The sequence below is a fragment of the Vicugna pacos genome, chromosome 12 (genome assembly GCF_048564905.1).
Source record: "Vicugna pacos chromosome 12, VicPac4, whole genome shotgun sequence".
Classification (NCBI taxonomy): domain Eukaryota; kingdom Metazoa; phylum Chordata; class Mammalia; order Artiodactyla; family Camelidae; genus Vicugna; species Vicugna pacos.
The window spans coordinates 37,474,709-37,502,218 of record NC_132998.1 but is presented as its reverse complement, the minus strand read 5'-3'; the positions used below and the strand labels follow the sequence as shown (position 1 = coordinate 37,502,218).

Genomic DNA, 27,510 nt, shown 5'->3' with positions numbered 1-27,510 from the left:
ACAGTAACAGGATTTTCTGGGGATTCAGATGTGATATGAATAAAAGAAGAGCCAAGGATGATCTGAACGTTTTTGTCTTGAGCACTTGGAAGAAGGAAGTATCGGAGGATGAATAGTTTTCTAGGGTGGAAAATCAAGAGTGTAATTTTGGACATGTTAAGATTGAGATGCCTGATACTATCTTCACAACTATATCATCATATAAATATTGTTATCTTAATTTTTAAGATGAGGCAATAGGGGCTTGGTGAGGCAAAATGATTTGCTCAAGGGAATGTGTTAGGACAGGAATTTGAATCCAGCCCTCTGTGACTCAGTGCTTGAGGTGAGCTCTTAATCACTCCAGTATATTATCCTTTTCCAGAACATATCAAAAGAGCAAATGCATCCAAATATATTTAATACATTTAGCAAATAAAAAACATCACAAAATGGTACTCTCTGGTTCAGATAATTCAAAGAATTAAAAGGAAAGGTGAGAGAAAAGACAGAGGAGAGGAAGTAAAGGAGAATGATACAAAAATTACCGTATTTTACAAAAGCAAACTGGATGTGCATTTTCTTTTACTTTTTCTGATACAAAACTTTCCTTTTTATTCTGAAAAGGGCATCCATTTGCCTCGAGGAAGATCAGGATTGTTTCCTAACAGGAATTCAAAGAAAAGGTGGAGTAAATATTCTGTCCTTAATTAAGATGCAGAGTAGAAAAATTAGTATCTTTAGCAGGACAGAAGTTTTGAAAACAGGCTTTGCAATGAACAAAGGATTTATTTCTAACCTCTCTTAGTTACCATTAACATGAAAAGGCAGGCCTAGCCTACAAGACCATGGAGTTTCTTCTAGAGCACAGGGAAGATTCCCTTTCTACCATTTAGACTGCACTGTGAGGCTGAGTGCCCTTAGGAAGAAGGATACTATGACTTAGGGAAACTCATTCTAGAGATTGAATGAAGGACAAAACTTAGGAAGACACTAATAAATTTATCTACAAAACAGAAACAGACTCACAGACATAGTAAACAAACTTATGGTTACCAGGGGGAAAGGGGTTGGGAAGGGATAAATTGGGAGTTAAAGATAAGCAAATACTAACTTATACATAAAATAGATAAAAAATTAATTTATTCTGTATAGCACACGGAACTATATTCAATATCTTGTAGTACCCTATAATGAAAAATATGAAAAGGAATATATGTATGTATATGTATGACTGAAACATGCTGTACACCAGAAACACACATGGTAAATGGACTATACATCAATTAAAAAAAAAAAAGGAGAAAACCTGCTCTTTCTACACCAATGATACATGGAAGGAGAGTGAAAATAGAAAGAGAGGAAAGAAACCTGCTATCTGTATCTAAGTCTTAGCATCAATTTCTCCCTCTTGGGCTAGAATCTTGACCAAGGGAAACCATGGAAAATTCATTTTGATGTGGAAGGCCTTTCTTAAAGCATCTGTATTGGTGGACTACTTCACCAGGATACCCTGAGGGAGGTTGGTAGAAGTTGTTTTTTTTGGTTTTGTTTGTTTGTTTGTTGAGACCCTAGCTTGTGGCATGGAGCTGTGTCCAGCATGACGTAGCAGTAGTAACGCCTTATTGGTAGAGGGAGAAAACTCAACAGATGAGCCTGAAATGTTCCCCTGCCTCCTGACAAGCCTACAGGTTTGCAGGGACTACAAATGTTCCCAAATGCCGTGCTGAGGTGAGAGAGAAGTGCTGACAGTGTGTGAGTCTTGCAGCTGAGTCTTGCAACTGGAAGAATGAGACTGCATGCTGCCAATTCAGAATTTAGATGTGAATTGTAAGTTATAAACTGGGAGGAACAAGGCGTATCTCAGCTGATGATAGTCCAGAATCTAGACCAGATTAGCAACTTCATGGCAGGAAACTTCTGACAATCTACAGATTGGAGGTCACCTACCAGGTCTATCAAATTAGGAGCTGTCACCCACCACACCCTGCCTATACACAGATGACATCTGGAAGATGAGCAGGAAGGAAAGAAAAATCTAAAAGACTGATAAATTACCTGAAATACAATGAGTCATTCAAAAGAGACTACTATTTAAATGGAAATGTATCGGGACACCATTACTTGGTACATTTAAAGTCTGCCTCCTCATCTCCCAGTGGGGTTAGGGTTGATCAATTACAGTAAAGCAAAGAAGTTTTTTTCTTTGCCCACATAATTCTATGATGGTAAATTTATGGCTCATTCTACCACTGAGTTTTTATTCAAATGTTACTCTTTTTCTCAGTCTATAAAGACAAGTGTGTAGAGATAATTCTCTGTTCTACTCTACTGTCCAAGGAAATCTGAATTAATTTGGGGGGGGGAGCAGATTTGTTTTTGGTTGTTATTTTGTTTTATTTTAATTTGAATTTGTCAGAGAACTAAGAAACCCTTAGATAAACCTCAGGATTTCCAGCTAACGATGGTAGGAAGCTAGTGAAATCAAGAAACTCAAACGCACTTGAGAGAAAACTGTACAAAGGAAAGATCATGAATCATTGTGCACTTGATACTTTCTGCCCCTCTCCACTCACTCATCCCTGATTTTTGCTGCTCAGACTCTTTTTTTTCTGGATTGATTTGGTTTTGCTCCTGGAGCCCTGCCATTGACTCTCAGTTTGCTAGTCAATGGGCTTTAAATTTGGATCTGCCATCAACTATTTGAGACGACTTTGATTGTTATCACCTCCTTTTCTTAGTGGGGAGAGAGCCTGAGACTATCTTTAACTTAAGGTTCTCTAGAAAACAGAGTGAAAAGTAATATGTCCCACATCGCTAGCCTTCAAAACCTCTAGGACTGGTCTGCTGCAGTGGTGAGGCCTTTCTAGAACCAGCTCCTATGGGGAAGAGCTCCAAAATCCCATGGTGAGACCTTGGGGGTTTCATTTTCTCAGGAGTAGCAGCAACAACAATAATAAAATTGGCAAGAGAGACATGCACCAAGTAGATAAAGGAAAACTGACCTAAATGGAAGAACAAGCTTTCAAAGTGACATCAAAATGAAGAGATCTATCTATCACCAAGCAGAAATACAGAAAGGAAAATTTTACATAAGGAAAATCAAATTCTAACTATCCCATATGACTACAAGCAAAATCCAGAAGCAGAAACATTTTTTAATAAAAAATAAAATTTTGTTGTGGTGCTAATTACATTTGACACCAACTTTAAAAAAAATTGTGAAACATATGCAAAAACAGAGAAAAAAGTATATAGTAAATCTCCAAGTACCTGTCAAGAAAGAAAGAAAGAAAGAAAGAAAGAAAGAGAAAGAAAGAAAAAGAAAGAAAGAAAGAAAAGAAAAGAAATGAAAAGAAAAAGAAAGAAAGAAAGAAAGAGAAAGAAAGAAAGAGAAAGAAAGAAAGAAAGAAAGAAAGAAAGAAAGAAAGAAAGAAAGAAAGAAAGAAAGAAAGGAAGGAAGGAAGGAAGGAAGGAAGGAAGGAAGGAAGGAAGAAAAGAAAAGAAAGAGAGGAAAGGAAAGGAAAGGAAAGAAACCTCCACTTTGGAAAACTCTTGAGTTTTCTAATATTTGGGAAGAATATTAGAATCTATTAATATTGACCATTTATATGATAGCTGCAACAAATAAATGTTTTGTGGTTGTTCATGTTAGAAATCCACTTCCTTTCTAGTTCTTATCTTACATTTTTAAAAATTGAATTATAATAGACACATTATAGTAGTTTTAGGTATACAATATAACGGTTTGATATTTCTACATATTTTGAAATGATCACCACAATATGTCTGGTTAACATCCATCACTACACATAGTTACAATTTTTTTTTCTTGTACTGAGAACTTCTAAGATCTCCTATCTTAGCAATGTTCAAATATAAAATACAGGTCTGGTAATTATAGCCAACAAGCTGTACATTACATCCCCAGAACCTATTTATTTTATAACTGGAAGTTTGTACCTTTCGACTTCCTTCACCCATTTTGCCCACCCTTCCTCCCACCCCACTGCCTCTGGTGGCCACTCTCATTTTTGTTGTTGTTGTTTTTCTTCTTCTGTACAGCTGAAGGAAAGCACCCAAATAGGAGAAACTAACTCTGAAGCTGATGTAGAGTCAGTTTGCCATTCTGCATTCACTATCCTGCTGTTCACTGTGGTTCCTCCTCTACCATATGGGGGCAATTAGTGAAGTCATTCTGGAATTCTAGAAGAATTCTATTCCTTTCTTCCCAACCCTTCTTGAAGGACTAAAATTTTAAACAGGTTCTGAGAATCTACACTTCAGACGTCCTAGCTCTATTGTATTATAAGATGCTGTCGGGTATTGAACCATTCTCCATCTTCTTGTAAGTACACTCGTCTTTTTTCTTTTAACTAGGCAAATTATAATAACAGCTAATGATTACTGAAAATTGATTGCTAAGTTGTTTAGGTAGATTTTCTAATTTAATTCTTACATTAACCCTATGAGATAATTACTATTATTAGCTCCATTTTGCTGATGAGGAAATTGAGACATAGATGGTCGATTACCTTGTTTAAGATTTCAAATCTAAAGAAAGTGGCAGGGCTGCATTTTGAACCCAGGCAGGATGACTCCGGAATCTAAGCTCCTCGATAGAATATCGCCGATACATGAAAGCACATGGCCCCATACTTAATTAAAATCAGTAATAATTAGTAAACAACTGGCTTACCTACATTTAAATAATTTGTTTCTGACTTTTTATTATTTCTTGTTGGTGGTCAGTTCTGAGCTTTCAGTTCTTTTTGTTACAGTTTCCAGCACAGCCCTATATAGTGCATGATATGCTGATAGGCTTCTTATGGGTTATATTTTTGTTCTTGAAATTTAAAAATTTTTTAACAATTTTATTGAGATACCTTAGAAGTAGTGTTCTTCAAGTCTTATTAAATATTAACATTAATTTGAATCTAAAAATCTGAGTTACTGTTTTCAAACATTCATAAAACTTAAATATAATTCCTAGTAAAAATGAGTAATTCATTGAGCGCCCTCCTCCAACAATGAAGAAGCCTGTTGCCCCTGGAGCATTTCCTTCATTTGCTGTTTTGTATTCAGGTTGCTCCAGTTCCAGTTTTGTAAAAAATGCTCCTGATTTCTCAGCCTTGATGGTAAAAATATAGACCATTAATTCACCAAATAGTTTTTGAGTGACTACTCAATGCTGATTGGCCTTTCACTGGGGAGACAGTGATGAATAAGCACAGCCCTTGACTCAAATTTGTAAGAGACAAGTCAGGGAGTGGGGCAGGCTAACCATTACAGGGCAATGTGTAATGTGCTGTAACAGAGGTGCACACAAACTCTAAGGCACTAGGGTAGCACGAAGGAGAGACGGAAGGGAAGGACATAATCTACTCAAGGACTGAAGAATCAAAAAGGATTTGGAAAAGAGGCATCTTTTTTATTTTCATTTTTTTAAGAGAGAAGCCATTCTTTAATTGAAGGACAGTAAAGTGCTGCTCAGAAGGAGGTGGGTGGTGGTGGGTATATAATCAAGGGGGGACATTCCAGGACTGTGATGAAAAAGCATGGAAACTGAAGGATTTGGTGTGTTTACAGAATCACAAATACTTTGCTTGGGCTGGGACATCACATGCAAAAACAGGGTGGTAGGAGAAGGAACTGGAAAGGTAGAGGTAGGCCAGCAGGTGCTCAGGAAAGGTCATGGGTGAAATGCTGACGGATAGGTACTCTACGATGTTGGTGCTAATACAGGATTTTAAGTGACACAATGACAAGACCTTTGATTTTTAAAGGCAGCTCCAGGAGCAGTATCAGCAGGGATCCCAGCATAGAGAGAAACCAGTTATACTGGATGCCACATCTAGGCTTGACATAACTTTTAGGATCGACGGCACTAAAGATCATCATAGCATACCAGCATTTAAAGTGGAGGAAACGTCATGCATTAGATTCGTCTCCTCAGGACCCAAAACACCACGTTCGGTAAGTATTAACTAACAATGCAGGTTTCTCTACATGTAAGAAAAGAGAACTGGATAGATTACTTCTTGAAAAAAGTTGAAATAAAAGAAAAAGACATGCATGAAGAGCTTTATGCCAAGCCAAACCTTACTGTTGGTAGTAACTCTGTAAGGGCAATATCTCAGTCTATCAGAGATTGTAATTTCAGTTTTGTGGAACAGCAAAATCATATAACAGTCTCTAAGATGTGGATTAATACATTATTAAACATTATATTCTGTCTTAAATAATGACTCTCACATGCCATCTGATGACATTAAACCAAACACTTTGAAACATCCCTTCTCGTTTTTTTTTAAAGTTATTTACCTAGCTAGAGGAAGCCATTATTTCCAGAGCTAGAGAAGAAAATGAATGGGCTTTCATCTGAGTGAAAAGTCCATTCTTACTCTAAATCCTAGCCAAGGAGCCCCACAAATGCCAAGAGACTGCTTCTATTTCATCTGTCACCTGCACATGAACTTTTCCTGGATTTAATGATACACCTTCAACTTTTTCCTACCACCAGCTTTTGAACAGCAACATTCTTAGTTAGAAGCATTGTATAAAGATTTCGGAGAGTTCTATAGGTAAGAAAAAAGTAATATTTTCTCTTTTGGAACAGGTAAAATGTGTTTGTGGAAAATTACAGAGAAATAATCCTGTATCGCACAGCAGACTGAGAGATGTAGTTATGTGCCAGGACAGGAATTATGAAATTGGGGATTGAAAAGAGTGAAAAAAAGCTTAGACAACTGCAGTAGCCAGCACGGGTGCATTTCACTTTCACATTCCCCATGGTGCCTAGATAATGGAGTTTGTTTATAATAGAATGAGGTTATCCTACAGGGCCAAAGTAAGAAAGGAACAATTCGAGGACTGGTGAGGGGTGGGGGCAGGATGAGGAAGGGTAGAAATCTTGGCTGAAAATACAGATGTGCATAGCACTGCTAGAAGAAGCTGGAAATTTAAGAGAAAGATCCCTGGTTGGTAGAGGAAGAGGAGTAAAAGGTGGGTAAGTCTTTTTTCGGAAGGAATTAGACATGATGAAACTGAAAATACATATCCAAATCCACTCTGGCAAATGAGGGCAAGTTTGTGGGCAACATAGAATATTCCTTTTCTGGAGGTGCTGCCAAAGATCAAAAGGAAATTTTTTTTCTAGAGGCTGGCTATGAAAGGCTTTAGATTTAGACTCAAATTCAACTAATGCTTATTGAGGGCCAGACATCTTGCAATGGGTTTTCAAATAGTTTGAAGCTAAGTTATCACACTTTTGTAATAATTCCATGAGATATATACTAAATCAAATGGGTCTCAGAGAGGGTAAGGGACTCACCTAAGGTTAAAGAGGTGATAATAGGAGTAGGGATTCCAACCCAGGACACTCTCCTAGTTGAGATGGGGCCTCTCCTGCCCTTCCCCTGAAGGAGCTGCCTCTCCCTATTCCATTCCTGTCCTGTGATTCAGTGAAAATAGAGGCTACGAAATGCACATGGTCAGGGTGACTGGCAAGAAACTCTCTCCATTTGCCAAGTCTCAGGAAGCAAATCAGAGCCAGAAGGTAACTCCCAACAGGCCAACTTGGGAGCACTCAGGCAGATTAAGAGATGAGTTAGAATCTAGGGAGGGTTCAGCTCCCAGCTTGGTGTGAATGCACCTGTTGGCTCAGCTCTTCTCCCACCTCTGCTGCGCTTAGAATTTAAGAAGCCACTCCGATGCAGCTCTGAAAGCTCTGCCTGGCACACTGGTGTCCAGAAACTGAACATGGAGAAAGATAGTTCAACAAACATTACTCACTTAAGAATATTTCTCATTTAAGAGTTAGGTCTGGTCTAGACCAAGCTGAATTGAGGTGTGTTTTGAGAACAGCTGAAAGATTAACTTTATAATAGTAGTAGCAGTAGAAGTGATAGTAATGTTAGTAGTAGTAGTGGTAGTAGTATCAGTAATGGTGGTCGTAGTGGTAGTAGTAGCAGTAGGAGTGGTGGTGGTAACTGTAGTAGTGATGGTAGTGGTAGCAGTAGTAGTGGTACTAGTAGTACTGTTAGCGGTGCTGGTGGTGGTGGGAGTAGGAGGTTAGTGGTACTATCACCATATGGCAACACTGTTCTAAGTGCTACACTTATACTGATGTAACCCTCACAATGCCATAAAGTAGGTACTATTATTATCTCTGGTTTTCAGATAGGAATAATAAGGAAAGAGTGAGTAATTGCTCAAGTCACAGAGAACTGGGAGTCCACTCAGGCAGCTAGAATATGTGCTCTCTAGCATTAAGCTATATGATGATAACAACAATTTAAATATCTTAATAATTTAAAATTCCTTAGAATAGTAATTTTAAAATATTAACAATAATTAAATAATAAAAATCTAGCATGAATTAAACTCATTAAATTTTAGGTGTGTGCTTTGCATAGTGTATTTTGTTTAGTCCTCTTGACAACCCTCTGAGCTAAATATTATGATGACCTCATCTTTACAGATGAGGAAACTAAATAAATACATCTATCAACCTGGTATAGAGTACAGAGTTCTAAGGAGGAAGGGTGGGATCTGAACCTTGGTGTAAATCTAGAGTTCAGATTCTTAAATATGCCTCTTTTAACCATATGTCTTTGAGACAGTATACTTCATTATCTGAGTAATAATCATCAAGATTTTCTTGCCTATATATTTTATGTTTAGTATCACACCTGTGGAAGACAAAGAAAAGAAAGACATAGTGTTTCAATGTGACTGGAAATACACCTAAAATAACAGCAACGAGAGACGACACGCAATCAGAAGTGATCCTGGGGTACCAGTAGTAAATCCTACAGGAATGAGAGGAAGAGGTGATGGATGAATGGGGGCTAGTTAGATCTGTGAAGACACAACAGAGAAGGCAGTCGGCCTTCTTTCTCCTGGTTCATTCATGTAAACTGGATTTTCCCCCAAACTGAATTAACTTTGTCAAAAAGGCAAAGGCAGGGGGACAATCTCTTCAGTTCTGCTTTCTCCAGGATGAATTCCAATTGCACTGGCTGGAATCTTCAGCCAATCTAACCTTCCATGAATTGGGCAGCTGGGCCGCTAGTCCCGCACTCCTGTGAGGACAGCTTGGCTTCTCCCTGAAGCTGTTGGCTGAAACGTTTGTGTGCAAGGGAACACCTGGGGAACTCATTAAAAATGTAGATTCCTAGCCTGAGAGAAATCTTTCTCCATTGGTTTGGGATGACTCAGAAAAACATATTTAAGAAGTCACAAACATGTTTCTGAACAAGATCATCCTCAGAACACATTTTGAGAAAAATTCAAATATTTATTTGTCACTTCATAAAATGACAGTGAAGAAAATCCTTTTGTTAAGGCTTTGGATGACCTCCCCTATGCAGAGGATGGCGAGCCCCAAACCCAGGGGCCAAAAAATCTGGAAGGATGGTTTGAGATCTCCAATTACTTAGCATAAGATTATTCTGTTCAACTGTATCTTCCCCAGCAGTCTGGCTTTTATTTAGTTATCCAGAGCTCTAGCTTCTGAGGCTTGAAAGGCTGTTATGAAGACACAACATTCTTGCCCTTGTACTGGTAGAGTGAAAGGAACAAGGGATTCCAGGTAGGAGACAGAGGTTCAAATGTTGGTTCTGCCCTTTATTTCCTATGGGACTTGGGGAAATGTTACTCATATATTCATTCAATGGTCACATCTATTTTGAGTACCTTCTGTGCCAGGAATTTAGTTAGGTGCTTGAAGTTTAGTGATAAAACAAGGAGGACAGCTCCCTGCTTTCAGGAAATTCACGGTCCAGGCAGTGGGACAAACATTATTACTTAATTATGACTCTTTTAAGTGTTGTAAAGGAGATATTCAGGTGATATGAAAATTTATAAAAGGGGATATCATCCAGCCTGGAGAACAGCATGACTCTGTGTCTCAATTTCTCCACTTAAAATATGGGAATGATATTTCTTGCTTCACATAATTGTGGGGATAAAATGAGTGAATATATCAAAAAATGAGATATAAAAGTAAAAAGCACATACTTTTTTTTTAATTAGCATGGTGATATCTAGGGCATGCTAACGTCCTTGATTATCTGTTTCAAATCTGACTTTACCACACATCAGCAATCTGTACAGGTTTCAGTTACTTTCTAGATATTAAAAATGTTAGCAGGTGGCTGGTAATGGCTGTCAGGCTTTCTAGTCAGAGGGGAGCGTCTGTATTGGAAGGGAGTTGGGATAAAAAGGCAAAAATGATGTCCTTTCCTTTCCATACTTGTATGCATGTTGCCTGAAAAAAAACCCTTGCATTTTATAGGCTTCAGTATTTTCATGTCATCTAACTTATATTTCAAAGGTCATCCAACAGCATACCTACATGTCATCTAATAATCTTTTAAATCCTTTAACCAGGTAGTTTTGCTATTGATTTGGCTTCTTAATTTTATATATTAAAAGAAATCCTCTGATGAAACATTTTCAGTTATATATTTTGAATCCAAGATTTTAACATGTCTGGCAGTCAGAAATGTCCCAGAAGGCAACAAGATTCAAGTCCTATATTTTATAACTTCATGTCCAAATTCTGCAGCCAACTGAACCATTTTTTTTTCTGGAAAGTAATTAAATATTATTACAGTGGCTACTTCTGCTTAAAATAATTCCTTCAACTTGGAATTCATTACTATGTCTTCAGCTAGAGAAACAGAGTGTTCAAGTTCCCGAAAGTCCAGATTTCCACATATGTACTTTATTCTTTTAATGATGAAAGAAATAAAACCTTTTGTACTTTTAAATAGAAGAGGCTTGGCTTTTTAAATTGCAGGGCCCTTTTTATTACTACATTAAGGCATTCTGCTGAAATCTACCTTAGTTATAGGACCTGGTTTATGGTTGGAAATAATAGCCAGCATAGTAGAAGAAAAAAAGACAAAGTTTATTCTCACACTTAAATGGTTTATTGCAGCAATCTCCCAATTTGGGTTTAAGAAACAAGGTTTTGCGTAAGCCCCATGGCTAATATCAATCTATATCTGTATCTATAACCATCTATAGCTATAGTTTAGTCAAAGAGATCTTTTTTGGGTTTTTACTGAGGTTTGTTTGTTTTCAATTTATGTATATACCTAAAACCGAATTTCTGAGTATCATTCCACAAAGGAAAAGTTCGAGCTCAGAAAGTTTCTCTTTGAGAAAACATGGTACCCACATCATTTCACCTCATCATTGGATCCTTCACAGCCCCTGGGATCCTTTGATGTCAACTAAGAAAAGGAAATGCTTAAAAAATGCCCAAGGCTCTCCCATGGTTTATTTACTTTTTTTCTCCATTTTCCTTCTGGCCCACTGTGATCTTGGCGATGGCTGATTCAGGGCAAGGATGATGTCAAGCTGCTGTCAAACCAATTGCATAGACAAAGAAGAATTAGCATGTTCTCCCTTCAGAATGATTGATTCCATGGCTCCACATCCATCATCTGGCTCATCATGATCAGCTTTTCTCAGCCCACCGCAGGGTGACCTTGGTAGCACTGCCTGTGCCCTTCCTGCCCCGGCGGCTGCCTGGAGGCTCTCCATGTGTGCTGTGGGCTAATGAGGGACTGAGTCACCCAGTTAGGCTCTCACCTTCCCAGCCATCGGGCCCAGAAGTGCTAGAGAAAGGCAAAGGGCTCCTACTTAGACATGTGTCCGCTGACTAAAGGGGGATGTCCTCATCTTGTCCTTATCTTCTCGGTGAGATCATCCACATGACCTGTGCTGAATGGTTATCAGGCAGTCAAAAGGTCCTGAGCCTGTGGTAAATTCACGTACTATCTATCTGGGGGTAAATTTATCATCCAAGACAGCCTGCTTGGCGGACTGCAACATGTGCATAACCTTAGCAGGAGCAGCAGCTCCAGGGTAACACAGCACATATCCGCAGAGCATCTGTCTTATTATACTGGGAGATTTAAAACCTTTCAGAGAAAACTACTGGTCTTGTTTGGTGTCTGTGCCCAAGTTGGATACATCTTAAAGGTGAAATAAACTTCAAATAAATTTTGTACTTGGACAAGACCCTCATATTCTTTCTTTCAACCTTCTCTCCCAATCCCACCCCAAAACTTTCCCTTTCCCCTGGTACTGAAGGCACTTCAGTGAGAAAGTCTGAACAGAACACCCGAAGACAGTGTTTTCCAAACAGTGCATTGTGACCCCACTAGTGGATTGTGAAAATAAACTTAGCGGGTCACAACTAGCACTTAAAAAATGAAATAAAATAGAATCCTTGTGTTGTAGTGAAATACACTCCTTATTGAGGACCATGCTAAAAATAACGTTTCAAAGCTGCTGCCCTAAGTAATAAATTTCTGTAACTCTTTCCTGTATATAAAACAATCATTTAAAAAATCTCAAAGATGATTAAAACAAATACTTGACATTGGCCATATCTGATAATGAACAGGAACAGTAAGAAATAACAAGCTTACCCTACCCTCAGCCTTGCTATCCCGTTATTTTTTCTTAAAGCAACCTCTACATTCTCCATTTCTCCATGGTGGAGAATGTACTGATTCAGGGCAGTGTATGCGTGCGTGCGCATGTGTTTGACTGTGAGTGTGTATGCGTGTTTGTGCATGAGCGTATTTAATCTGGCTCCTATGCAGAGGAAAACACGTTGCTAGAAAATGAAATCTTTGGACATAATCCTTCATTTTAAGGCTTTTCAGTTACATGTCTTCTTTAAAAAGTTTGACATGTAAAATTGGATACTGGTGTCCAAGTCGTAATTTTTCTTCCAGATATCTGATATCCCACTTATCTGCGTATTTCTTTTTTAAACCTGTGTATATAACCCCAATGCTCAGGCACATTGTTGTATGTTTGAATTGTCTGTTTCTATGACCTTTGCCTTTATTGATTTATTTTCCTTTTTTTTTTATTTTTAATGTTGTCTTTGAGATTAAAGTCATTTTTCTTTTGCAGTAGTAGTTGAGTGGTAACTTTGCTGTTAAGAAATAAAAATTCTGATAAGGGAAAAAAAAAAGATGGGTAGCTCCATAAGGCATCTTAAAAAAAAAAAAACAACCCTATTTGAGAGCTAAGAGATAGAAACACTGTCTATCTCTCTCATAAAAACAAAGGTTACAGAGCGGGAACCAAAAGTGATCTCAATAACAGCTAACATTTATGAGTACTTACTATAGTGCTAGTTATTGAACCTAGCACTGTTCTAACACGTTAGAGGCAGTATCTCATTTAATTCTCACAACAAACTTTCCTCACTAATATTATCCCAGTTTTTCTGAAGCTGAAACTGAGATTTAGAAGGGTTAAGCAGTTTGCCCAAAGCACCGTAAGTAGGGAGCAAGGATTCCAGAGAGGTAGAATGATTCCACTGACCTCCTGCCCAACAGCTGACTCCTTGCTGAGACTTAATCTACCCCACTGCTTCCCTTATAAAAATAAATAATGCAAATGACAGATAATATTTCTCACATTCAATTCAACAAATATTTTTTGACTGCCCACCAAGTACCAGGATCTATGCTAGGTGCTAGGAATATACTTATCAGTTGAGTCAGAAATAATAAATCCATAGTGTAGAGTAAAATATGTAAAGATATATGCTTCCCATGTTCAATTCCAATCCTAGTTCTCCGTGAACTATACAAGTGTTTGGGAGGGAGGAATGTGCAGAAGAGGAACATTCTGTGAAGTCAATTTTAAGAACTTTAATATAGCAGCACTTTAAAAGTGCATCACAAATTAATTTTGCAGCTAGCATCCAGTTATTGCTAGAAATTATCCCTAAGAAGAATTCCAACTGTGATGGAATTTTACAACTTATTTGCTCAGCTTTATTACTATATTGAAGTGGTTAATAAGCTAGCTTTTTTTTTTTTAAATAACATCTTATTCCATTGTCTAGGGGAACCTGAATGTAGCAGCAGCAGCAACAGAAGCAAGGAGAGGGACTCCAGTGATCTTCTTTTATCCTTCTAAGTGGCATGGGTTTCTTCACCATAAAACACAAGCCCACTTGTTTTCCTGCTCTCTAATCCATTATTCAATGGCACATAGTCATGGGAAGATTCCCCATCATTTCCTCATTCCAAAGACAAACTGTGTTTCCCCATGAAGGTTTCAGCATTGCTTAGGTGATGCAAAGCACATGGTAGAGCAGAGTGTGCAGTCTCTAGGGTCATTAGACTTGGGGCCAAATCCAGTTCTGCCTCTTTTTTATTAGCTGTGTGACTTTCCACAAATTACTGAACCTCTCTTTTACTTTTAAAATCCTTATAATGTATTTTAGCCAAAAAAAAGTGTGTAAGGAATGATACAACAATCACCAATATGATCAATTCTCAACTTAAAAATAAAACATGGAAATGAAGTGAAAGTCCATCTGTGTACTCTGTCTGACCCCATTTTCCTCACCAGAAAAGAACCATTTTAAATTTGTTGTTTTATCATTCCTGCCTGTATCCTTAAAGGTGTACTATGTGTGTATTTATATCTAGGCAATATGTGTATTGTTTGGTATATTTTGAAAAAAGTACATAAAAATTAATTTATCCTGTGGATATCCTCTGTAACTTGCTTTTTTTATTTAACTCTCCGTTTGGAAGATTTATTTATTAGGTAGCCTGTTTGAGTCTTAGTTTCGTCATCTATGCAATGAATACAGCAGACATATTGCATAAGGTTGGGGTGAGATCTTAAATAACATACAGGCTGTGAGTGGCAGAGTATCTGGCACACTGGAGATACTTGGGGGAATGCCATTTCCTTTCCGTCCCTTGTGGAGCAGTGTTCCACATCTCACAACTTAAGAGGAAGCAGCCACTTGGCTTGTTCAACTATCAGGCTCACATTACAGTTTGGCACTAAACATTCTGCTGGTATCAAAATGGCCCCACACAAGACAGGCAGGCTGATTATAAGCACTAGCATCGAATATTTTCTGACAGGACCTAAGCATGCTGCTTTAAATAGTTATGTCATCATTTCCTTCTGGTTCTTCAACATCAGAGTTAGATTTCTGAACACAGAAAATGAGAGAGTATACACAGGTACATGTTATATATGAAACAGTCTAAAAATTCTGTGTTAATCACCTCTGATGAAGATATTACAGAAACATAAACAAACAGGAGTATAATTTAATATATACTCCACTTCTATTTTTCTTCAATCTATTCTTTCCATACTCTTGTGTACAATTCTCTATTTTTGTTATTTTACATTTAATTGCTTCTGCTAAAGCAAACATATTGCAGAATTGCCAGTTGCCTTACAAATTATTCAAATCATGCATTACTTTCATTGAGATGGTTTTAGTTTTTCTGGAATCCCAACAAATTTCAATCATTCACACTATGAAAATCTGTCAGTTTAGAAATCTTTGAATAATTTGTCTGAGTTTTAAGGCTTTTTTTAAAAATAACATTTGGCCTAATGTTGGCTGAAGGAGTATCTACACAATGTTAAAACAGGTGGTAATCCAATCATTTCAGTAAAAATTGCTGTAATTTTGTAAGAAGAAAAAATGGGGAAGCAGGAATCAAACTGATTTTTGAGTTTAGTACACAGTAAATAACTGATTTATGAATGAAATATTTTTCATTTCTCCAGATTACTTAGTTGTGTAAATGTAGGCACAAATGTGGAGAACACAAATATTTACTTGCAGTAAATAACATTAAAAAGAAATTCTTACAGTCTAAATGTAGTAAAACATGTTGAATCACATACTAACAGTAAATTTTGGTGGGAGGAATAGAAGTTATACTCCAAAGGTATTATTTCCTAAGTGAACTTGACTTCCAAGTAAAAGCCAGTGCCTAGCGTTCAATGTGAAATACAGAGGATGGCAGTCATGTGTAAATCTAATTAATAACCTATCTGTAAATCCTACTTATGCAACTGATTAAAGATGAGGCTGGTCATCTGATTAAAGGGAAACACTAGACCTCTAAATTATACATATAGGCAAAGAAAGTAATTATTAAAAAGATGATGCTTAAAGCACCAATTGGTAGTACTTTTCTTGAAACAAGTTCAGCCCAAGGTAGATCAGTAATTATTTACAAAACATCCATAAGGAATCAGTATCCTTAATTCTTTTTCTCTTTTGTAATTATGATATAGCATTCTGTTGGAAAGGAGATGTTAGAAACATCTCTCTTATTTACATCAGACATTATTCCTCATAAGTGGTAAGAATAATCTATAAATTGTAGAACATGTTACTAAAATATTTATTTGAACTAAATCCTTTTAACCTAAAATTCAGTGTACATTCATTAGCTTGGCTCCAAGACTTCACACAGCTGATGGGACAGAATTTAATAACTGGACATCTTTCCCTACTCACTTGCTCTCTCCTGCTCTGTTCCACCAAAATAACTGATTGTCTTAGAGGACTTCAAATGGGATCAGAATTCATTTGTAATGAGTATCACAGATATTGTTTAAGCAAGTAATTATATGTAAATGAGACCAGTAATTCTGGATAGATTTTTGGCAATAGATAACACAAAATCATCCTTGTTTTCTAAAAAATTAACATATTCTTAGCATATTTATTATTATTGTTCATAGTCCAGAGAAAACTGTAAACTCACATTTTCCATAGGTTATATAGGCAATCCTCATCTCCATAGTGCAGGATGGTAACAATAACCAGGCAAGCTGAAATGTGCAATGCTATCTTAAAAATCAACTGAGAAATTATGATTGTACTGTGACCTTTAAAATCTTTTGTTGAAACATTAACATTACTGTTAATGTTACTGTTAACATAACATTAATCTTACTGTTGGTTATAAATGTATAAGGAAATTTAAAAAGCAGTAAAAGTAACATTTATTTAGGACACTAAAACATTAGAAACATTGAGAAGTAAGGTGTTTTATTTCTTCGTAAAAACAACTTATCAAGAGTAGCTGGAATAGTACTTGTCTTATTCTTGTCATATAACTTACAGACACTGTTTCTGTGTCTCAGCTAATTTTCGCACACCTTTCTAAGTTTCCATGAGCTTCCAATGTTTTCATAATGAAATATCTGTGAATATTTTTGCTGGTGTTTCTTCCGCTGGGACATCTTCATCTTTCTCATTACAACCACTTTCACCACTTATGTTGATAATTTGGCTTCACTGAGTCCTTCTCCCTAGATATTTAGAGACTCCAACTCCAGCAGCGTAAGCCTTCCCAGGATCAGCTAATTTCTCCTATAACTCTATTTACATTAAGGTCAAAATTCACTTCCAGAGAACAAAACACTTTTTGTTTCTTTACTGCTTTTTCACTTTGTTGGCCAATTCCCTCTTTTGATGATTTGTTTTTGTGAAGTGCCTACATGGGTTTATCACTGGGAGACAAGGGGGCAACACAACTACAGGCTTTGCTGTCTTGACAAGAATTGAATAACAGATGTGTGATAACCAACAAAATGATAAACTTGGAAAAAGATGACATGATTACTGATCATGTTATGAACTGTTTTTTACATAGTGATTTGTGGACTGAAGAGCTAGTGGTGAAGTCTGGACTTTATGCAATGACTCACAGCTAAAACACCATGGTAACTAAAGTCTGACCATGGTGTTGGGGGACTGGTGTTATTTAACTAAACTATGGTAACTGAAAATTGTGTCTATTAGAACCATGAAAAGCACAGACTAGCTGTATTTGATTCCTTAAAACAATTGTTGCAGCAAAGATTAAAACTGCCATGGCTAGTATCACAACATGAGAACCCAGAAACATTTACTTTTGTGCATCGACAAAGCTTATGTCTCAATTTTAAATCATAAATAAAAATGTGATTTCATCCCGCATTTTTTTCCAGTGCAGAAGACTAAGAAAAGAGCTAACTGTCAGTGATTCCTTAACATTAATATAGATATCGATCAAACCCACAATTGAAATATTTTGGATTGAAATACAAATTAATTTTCCTAGATCATATTTGAGCAATGCACTATTACTCCTAATAGGATTTATCATACATTAGCATAAATAGACATACATACACATACACTGTCTCTTACTCGTCCATTCATGTTTAATGCTGTATATAAAATAGTGACATTGAACTCACAGGATATACAAAGATCAGCTTTCAGACGGAGAAATAACACATATATAGAATTTATATGTGGAACTATAACATTATACACACAGTCAGCTCTGCTATAAAGCTTGTTTGAGAATATGAATTTGTTCCATTAGGGAACAATTTAGCATATTGCAAAGTTTGCATTTGCTTATGCACAATTTTATGAGAGAAACACTATGTGAATGCAGAAAACTGCACCCAGATGAACCAAGCTACATATGAATACATAAAATGCATAGGTACACATGCCTCGAACATCTACGAGTTATGTTATTTTACCACATCATGAGCTACATTCAACACCTAGTGTTACAACCTTCTCTCTACTATTTCAGATAACTCTCTGCTATTTCACAATAACTCACAAGCTACAATACTTCTGATGCTCACTTCTGCAAGCAAACTTCATGTCCCTTTCAAGATACAATGCCATAATTTTTGTAGTATGTGTGCATTTATTAATCATTTTGGATAGGAAAAATGGTATTACTGCTTTTTATTAGGTTCCTATCTCTTTTGTGTGTGTGTTATTGACAACAATGTGCCTAACTTCATATTGCCTGTTGTTTTTATGGCATGACTTGGCATAGTGCAGTGATTTTTAAAACACATGTATCACATTATGTAGATAATGTAGACCGTCACTAGAAGGCATATGACTTTTTCTCTCCCACTATAAACTCACAAGTATAAACCCACTTAAAGTCTGAGTGATTGGGTCCTTTGTAAGATGTTGCTTTTCAAGGCTTTAAATATCTTCTATGTAACAAAGCCAAATCTGACTAATAGTCAAAAGATGACCGCCCATTCTGACTTCTAAAGAAACCTGTGACAGTGGAAGTTACTTGGCAAAACTGTCAGTAAAATCTGGAGTTGATAAGGGGAACTTTTAGCTTCTACAGAGTAAGGTTCAAGCTCTCCAGCTTTGAACTGACTAAAGCAGTTGAATGCTCAGAATCACCTGCAAATCTTGTCTAAACATACACTGCTTGTCAAACACACACAGAACCACGTTCTGGTTCACTAAGTCCAGAGTAGGGCCAAGGAATTTGCATTTCCAAGTTCCTAGGTGACGTCAGGACCAACTTACTCAGTAGGTACAGTAAGCATAGTGCCTCTGGTGCACCTTCCTTTTGAAGGGCCCATGAAGATGGTTTGGTTTTAATCGCTCTTAAAATTCAGAAGCAAATAATAATAGTGAATATATAAATGAATTCAAACTAGACTATATTCATCTTTATATCAATGCAAGTCTAGAAATATTCATTCTAATCTAATTAATTAATTAATAAAGGGATGGGCCAAGGAGTCCCCAGCCCATGAAACTCATGATGTCACTCTGAGTGCAGCTATTGCTGGCAGGAAGCACACACTGAAACCACTGCACTAAATGGATCCATCTTTGGGGATTTGTTAGTGTTTTGCTTTTTACTCTAAACTGTTTTGACTTTGTGCTGTTCTTACTCGGAAGAAAAACACAAAGGAAGTCAACTGAACAACATGCTAATTTAAGCTCAAGAGGAGACGTGAGACAAGAGAAACTGTCAGAAATGTATACCTGATGTGGTCATTCTATTCCTCACTCAGATGAAGTGGTGCCTCCATGCTTACAAAAGGACCAGTTGAAAAATTCAACCAGTGAAGAATGTGGAGCATATGACAATACCTTAGTAACACTGTGTTTGTACAAAATCATACTGTCCAAAAAGTACTTTCTCATTTCCGGCTCATTCCATCTGCACAACCACCTGTCCAATGGGTGTTGTAATACTGTTATATTTGGTAGCCATACGAATAAACAAAAATCATCTCCACCCCATAAATCAATCACAGGATGAACAGAGTTGAAACAAACAGCCCTTTATTAACATGGGACAACTCGCGTCAACTCCAGTGCTCCCCCTTCTTCCAAAACACTCCAGTAAAAACTACAAAAACCCAGAAGATGAAATAAATGCATTAACCTTGCACCATAACATCTTAAGCATTCTCAATACTCTTCCCCATTTAATATAATCACCAATGAAAAGGAGGTTTTCACTAAAACAAGCAAAATTTTATTGTATTTTATTTATTTATATTTAAAACATTTTATGGATTCACTTTGGGAAATATAGAACCCATGATGGACAAGCAAGAAAGAATAAAAATAATGCATAAGTACACCCCTCAGAGATAACCACTGGTAACATTTCTGTTATTTACAGTTATTTTTGGTTATTTCATGTATAGCATTTTTGAGAACAGAGGATAGTTTATACTGTTTGCAGTTTTTCTCTGTTTAAGTTTTAAAACTTAACAATTTATTACAAATATGATAGATAAGTTGTAAGTTTTTACACGGCACTCCATATGGAATTTTTGTTCCTTAATGTTCAAGATTTATATTGCTTCCTGTTTTCTCTGTTATGAGTAATGTTCAGATAAGCAAGTTTTGTGTGTGTATGTGTGTATTTGTAAAATTGTAAAATTATGTGTAAATTTGTAAAACTTTATTTCTTTAATTTAGTATAGAAGTGGAAGCACTAGGTCAAAGAGATGGGTATTTTTAAGGCTCCTAACTCATATTTTCAAATTGTACTTTAGCTCTAAAACTTCCCCAATTCACACCAAAAAGGAGGTACTATGTAGTGAGACTGGTTCCATTATCCAGTAAAAAAAAGACCAAGTAACCCTAGAGGTACATTTAGCAATAACTGGGATCTGGGACAACACAAAATGTAGTTTTGAGTTACCAGGAGGTGCTAAGGCAGGCTGTGGATGGGAGAGGGGAGATGAGGACACAGGGAAACTGGGCCATGGACAACTTGCCCTTGATCTCTGCTCCCTGGTTCCTTCCATACAGGACATCAGCTACTGAAGGATCTGTGCCTGGCCAGATGAATCTCTTCCCCACAGCTGGAAGTCAGTGATGGGGAGGAAACATTACAGAACCTTTAAAAATTATTAAAATTTTGCCCATTAAATGTTGGTGTCTTGGGGAAAAGCCCTGACCAGCTCATCTAAGTTATAGCTCTGAGGCACTTCCCTAATACCAAGGAGAATTACTGTTTCTGCGTTTACTTTGTGGTTCTGGAGAAGTGATACAGCTCACCAACAAGGTGAGATGACTCCAGAAGAGATGCTTCCAAAGCAGGATGATAAATAAGTTTCACCCTTAATGCCAATGAATGGTAGTGGCTGCCTGGAGTACTGTGTTGAGAAGGATCCTGAAACTGCATCCCTGAAGGGGCAAGGCTGTGACTGGTTGACAATATCTTTTATGGGCATAGAAATGGAGATAGACACTACAGATATCCTATATCATTTTTCTTCTAAAAGTTCTTTTAGTTAATGCCTTACTGTTAAGTTACCAGAACAACACCGACTGAGTAACCTATAGATAGTCTCATCCTCATCAGTGCACACCTTGCCCTCAATTGTGGTGATAGAAATCCTCCTGAGCAGTTATATTTCTTTCTTTGCTTTTTAAAATAAATAAGTGAAAAGCACTTTATTTGTATGTTTACCAAGATTTCCCAACTTTTCTGTTTCTTTTCTTTTTAAGGAAAAAAGGTGAAAAAGCAAAATATCTATTAAAATAGATGTAACTGCATATTATGAACATTTGATATTAATTAGAAAAGGAGATACACGAGAAAAAGGAAATTGGAGGGAGACAGAAGAGAGACCAAACATGAGAGAGGTATCAGCTAGGATTTGAAGGAAAGAAATGTACAACTTATGCTGGAGAGGGAAGAACAATGGTAAATATGGAGCTGGGAAGAAAAGAGAAAAAAAGGAAGTGAGTGTGGAAGGAAGAGAGAGATCCCATAGTTCTTCAAAAGAATAACTATTCTCATAAAAATGAGGAAAGAGAGAGGGAATGAAATCCCAACTTAATCTTATGGAGGTCAGTTGATGTGAGCTTTGCCATGTTGTCTCAGCGGGAGCCCAGAGGACTTTTGTTGAATATGCAATTACATATTGAGTGAAGAATCTAGCAAGTTGTTTTGGCCAATTTCTTCTAACAACTTGCTTCAGGGCATCCTTAGCTTCTATTAAGGCTGTTAGTTTGCTTAATGAATCACAATGGTGACATCTCATAATATTCTCATACATAAATTCCCTAAACTCAATAGAAATAAATGCAAATCCACTGTCAGAGGCTATCGTGTCTAGCAAGACATGAGATGGAAATAATTGGTGTGGGGCTGTCACTGTCATAGCAGGCATTTAAAATGGAACTCATTCCACTGAGGTTAACACTCAGAGAATAGGCTTGTGATGTCAACATGTAATTTTGACCAAAAAAGTCTTGAGTCACTTTCTGTGAAAATACTGGTGCTTTTGGAGAAGAGTTATTTTAAATTTCTTGGTATGTACTAGACCTCTATATGGTCTTTTGTTTTATGATTCTTCTCTGAAATAACAAATGGGTTTAAAATGTTAATAGCCACCCCCACCTATTTTTACATTAAAAAATACACCAGTGTATAAAATTAAAACTGAATACCTCTTCAAAAAGAAGGAATGTTCCCCATTTCCCAGGAGCAACTACTTACTGTCAAGAGTGTGGTGGGTACTTTTAGACCTTTTAAAGTCCACATACAAACATATATGGTTAAATACCTAAGCTCTTCTACATATCTCCTCCACACTCACTCTGCTCCAGCCACACTGCTCCCCTCACCTCCTTTTCCATCACATCAGGCACACATCCATTTCCAGGCCTTTGCACTCTCTAATCTCTACCCAAATGTTCTTTTTCCACTTAAGCTCAGGTCTTGCCCTCTCACCTCCTTCAGGTCATTACCCAAATGTCACTTCCCAGCGAGGCTTTCCATAAACATCCTCTCCAACACTGGGCCCCTTGTCCAACACTCTCTACCACTCTCTGCAAACTTCACCTCTTAACATACTAAAGCTCCACCAAGAAAGAGATTTTTGTCTGTTTTGACCCCTGCTGAATCCCTTAAGCCTGAAACAATGCCTGACACACAATAGGCACTCCATATATTTGTGGAATAAGTGAACTCACATTTATTTTTAGAAATGTTGCAATATATTGTATGTACAGTTTGACAGTTTTTTCCCCCACTCAAAGGTATGTCATAGATATCTTTCCATTTTGGTATTTAAAGATACTCCACATTCTTTTTAATGACTACATAGTTTTCCTTTTAAAACAAGTAGTCTAACCATTCCTCTTCTGATGGACATATGATTTTGCTTCAACTTTTTTATATATAAAAGAATGCTGTAATGAATGGCCCTGCTCATATATGCTCTTTGCATCTTTTTAATAACAAAAAAAAGTTCAGGCCATCAGACATCACTTCTTGGCAAAGCTTTCATATGTATAATTTGTAATGTGCTGCATTTTTTTGTGGTTAATATGTGATAACCACTTTATAAAATACTATTTTACTTCTTTATTATCCATTCCTAAGTGAGCTAATAATTCTTATTCTTTAAATTCATCATATAGTCTAACTATCCAAATCTCCGGCAAGACATAAGACATTCAAAGAAATGAATGACATTCAAAAGGAGTGGCAGAAAGGAGTTTAGTAAAGTAATGGTTTACCAAAGTGTGGGCAGGGTGAAGGAAAACCAACACAAATCAGTGAAGCACCAGAGGGCCACCAACAGTGGGAAGCTGTTATCAGTTTTAGGTGAAGGGGAAATAGGAGAGATAATTACTGGAACCTAGTGAGACCTGCAGCTGAGGACAGAGCCATTCACTAGGAGATGTGTTCTTAAATAGAATTATGTAGCCACTGCTGAACAATGGCCTGGAAGAGAGAGAGCCAGGAGGAATAAAGACCTGAACCTCTTTCTCTTCCTACCCTTCAAGTTCCAACTAAAGGCTGCCATTGGCTGGACCCAACCAGAAGTCATGGGACAAGGAGGCCCTGTTTAGCAGTCCATAACTGTCAGGCCCCTGAGACTAGAGCAGAGTGGGGATCAGTGGGGAGCAGGTCTAGGGGGACAAACAGAAAATATCTAGCACCGATAATTTCTCTCTTCATTTTGCTGCCTACCTGCACATTTGATTAGCCTGATGGACATAACCAGGGGTTCTAATACAAAAGGGTCCATGGTAGGTGGCACTGTCTATGCATAGAGATATTTCAGAGGTGACTGCTCAGGGCACCAGAATTTAGTGCTCTTCCAAGCTCACATACAAGAAAGTAGCTGTAAGTATTAACTGAAATGCTCTAATGGAGCAAACATGAGGACATCGTTTAGGGTGCCCAACTACTACTAATTTTCAAAGCATGATTTTGGAACCAGATAATCCCAGGACTGACTCCCTAATTCTGGTTCTTGCTAGCCATGTGAACTTGGTCTTAGATCTAGGCTGACCAGTATAGTAGCCACTAACTACATTGACTATTTAAATGTATATTTATACAAACTTAAATAAAAATTAAGAAGTTAAATAAAATTTAAATAAATAAAATTAAAAATTCAGCTCCTCATTTGCTCCTGCCACATTTCAAGAGCTCAGTAACGAATGCAGCTAGTTGTGACTGAATCGGACAGCACAGATTTGTTTAAGCATCCAGCCAGCCCAGCACCGTCAAACAGAACTTTCTACAATAATGGAAATGTTCTACCTGTGTAATAGGTAGGTTTTTAGTCATACAATGCATGCATAAGTAGAACATACAATACATACACTGAACTCATCAGACAGTATTACTTAACTCGTGGGCTTGTCTGAGGATTAAACACGACAATACATATAAAGTTCCCAGTAAACCATGGGGCACAGAGTAGGCGTTCAATAAATGGTAGCTATAGTAATGACAACAGAAACAGCAACCTAATTGCATTGTATCACATCCCTGGTAGATAATTCTGGCGATATTGTTACACAAGGCTCTTTGCCAGAGCTGTTGAGGCTGCCAGGCCTTAACAATGATCACACAGCTGTCGCTGATGAGAGCTGTGTGTCATTGAGCTGAGAGGCTCCTTGTTATGAAAGATCCCCAGCGTTGCTAGGAACTGGCTAGCAGGCTTCCATCTTGCAAGTGTGGTCACGCATGCCTCTTGTTGAAAACACAGCTCTATCCCAAAACATTTTGTCTTAATCTTCTGAATGTGATACGATTCCTGATTTTTTCTGGTGGTTTGGAATGACATGCTTCATCAACATATTTTTCTCATAGAATCTGATTTTGTTTTCTTTGTATCTACAGAGAAGATGTGACTCAGTCTTCTGTCAGATTTTAACTATCAGCCTAAGCTTATATCCTGCCATTCTATTGCCTTTCTGATCATGTCAAGTGACCAATTTGAACTTATGTTTTAATACGACTGTTCAGGTATCATGTAGTCTAATTCACAGACTACACTAGTGATTTGGGAAGACTGATTTTACAATCTCTAGAATGGATGTTCTGTTCCTGAAGTGGAATAAGGACATTATTGATCAGCAACCAAACATAGGTCATTTCCTTCCAGTTTTCTCCAGTTCCCTTTCTCTGCCTCTATATTCCAGGCCACCACTATCTTTTATCCTCCTATAATCAATCTTCCACCCTGCTTAAGATATCTAACACCTTCCTGATGCACTCAGAAAAGGATCCAAATGCCTGTCCATAGTCTTCTAGTTTCTTCATAGAACTTACTTCTATCTGTAATTATTTATTTGATCTCCTGTTTATTTTCTACCTGCCCTCTGCCCACCCCATCCCTCTAGATGTAAGCTCCATGTGAGCTCACTGAACTGCTTATTGCCTGTTCATTGAACATCTTCGTCTCACCACTTAGAGAAGTGCCTGATACAGAGTAGAAGCTTTCAAAAGTCTTCAAGGCCATCTCTGGGCAGGATGTAAATTAAAGAGTAAGCTGCAAATCTCTAAATTACAGTCTAGCATCATGTTTACTACATTCCAGTGTCTTTCTCCAAAATCCCAATACACTTACTGAGATTCTTAGCCATTTTATGTTTGTGCCATGGACCTTGGGGTGGGAAGAGAGAGTGTCTGGTGAATCTTATGGACTTGTTTGCTGAATATTTAAACGTGCACGTGTGCACACAAAAAAGAATCACAAAGGAAGTCAATTAGGTTTATATATAGTTAATAAAATAGTTTAAAAAACTGCATACTTGTGATATAGTAGTAGATGTGCTCCTTTATCACTGTGTTAAAGAACAAGATCTAATGGAGAGTATGAAATGATTTATTTTGAGGAGAGAAAAGTCCATAAGCAATGTTTTGAGATGTCTCTAAGAAATGCAATGAGATATGAAAGTAGTTATGATTTCTATTGGTGACAAAGTCACAAGCACTGCTAACAATTCTGGGACTTGTTGCCCCTTAATTTTAGAAATGGCTAAACATCAATTAAAGGTTAATAAAAATGCAGATGTAATTTTTTTCACTTTCAAGTTCATAGACTCCCTTAATTTTATACACAGATCTTTGCAAATCCCTGAGCTCCAGGTGAAGAGGCATGAACTAGACTATGACAGACAACATGTGCTCAGGAGGTCATGCATGTGAATCTTGGCTATAAGTGCATTCTCAGCCATGGTAGTCACCTTGGATGCTGTCTGAAGCCTCAAATAAGATCCTAGGCCTTTTCTTCAGCCACTTATTTCACTATTAAAATATATATATATAAAGCAAGAAGTGAGAATCACCCCCTCCTCTACCAATCCAATCTCTCAAAGATAATCACTGGGAAGAATCTGGTGACTCTTATGCCTGATTTTTAACATCTGTGTGTGTGTTGGGGGGGTGGATGTGTATACTCATGCCAAACATATATATTCACAGGACTGGAGTACTATACAAATTTGTTTGCTCTTGGATTTTTTTCATATAATATTACATTTTGGACATTTTTTTTTCCAGATTACATTTTATTTTTTTTAATGAGTCTTTGATATTCCATTATATGAATGTACGACATTCACTGGAACTTTCTAGTAAGCTCTTTTATTTGTCACTACAAATAATGCTACAATGAATATCTTGTATACATTATTTTTATGTATTCTGATACTGTATAAAATAGGTTCTAGATGTAGAATTGTTAGATGTTAATATAGTTTGTTTATTTTAGATTTTAGCATAGATTATAATTAGTCAGCAAAAGGGAATCTAATTTTTACACTCCAATGAGTGTCCATTTTTTCACATTCTTGCCAAAATTGAATATATATATGTGTGTATGTGTGTGTGTGTGTGTATATATATATATATATATATATATATATATATATATACAATTTTTGTCAATTTGATGGGTGAAACTGCTAGCTTACTGCTTTATTTACTGTTCCTTGAATACTAATGAAGTTAGGTATCTCTTCATAGCTTTATTGACTGTTAATATTTCTTCTTCTGAATTCACAATTTGGTCTCTGAATTCATTAGTATTTTATGTGAGGTATTTATCTTTTACATATTAATTTGTAGGTGCTCTTTTTATATT

General features: G+C 37.0%; 2 long non-coding RNA genes across 4 annotated transcripts in view; one reads left to right on the top strand and one right to left on the bottom strand.

Annotated features, from left to right (window-relative positions):
- The window catches only part of LOC140700213 (uncharacterized), a 187,327-nt gene that overhangs the window by 133,928 nt on the left and 25,889 nt on the right, over nucleotides 1–27,510 (bottom strand). The gene's annotated exons all lie outside the window — the stretch shown is intronic.
- LOC140700468 (uncharacterized) lies at nucleotides 4,241–12,007 on the top strand. Of its 3 annotated transcripts, XR_012078864.1 has the most exons (5): nucleotides 4,241–4,327; nucleotides 5,766–5,955; nucleotides 6,396–6,563; nucleotides 8,665–8,813; nucleotides 11,335–12,007. It is a non-coding gene; the product is annotated as an uncharacterized lncRNA (long non-coding RNA). The 3 variants fall into 3 exon arrangements; XR_012078865.1 differs by lacking the exon at nucleotides 11,335–12,007 and having other exon boundaries at nucleotides 6,503–6,563; nucleotides 8,665–9,166; XR_012078863.1 differs by lacking the exon at nucleotides 11,335–12,007 and having other exon boundaries at nucleotides 8,665–9,166.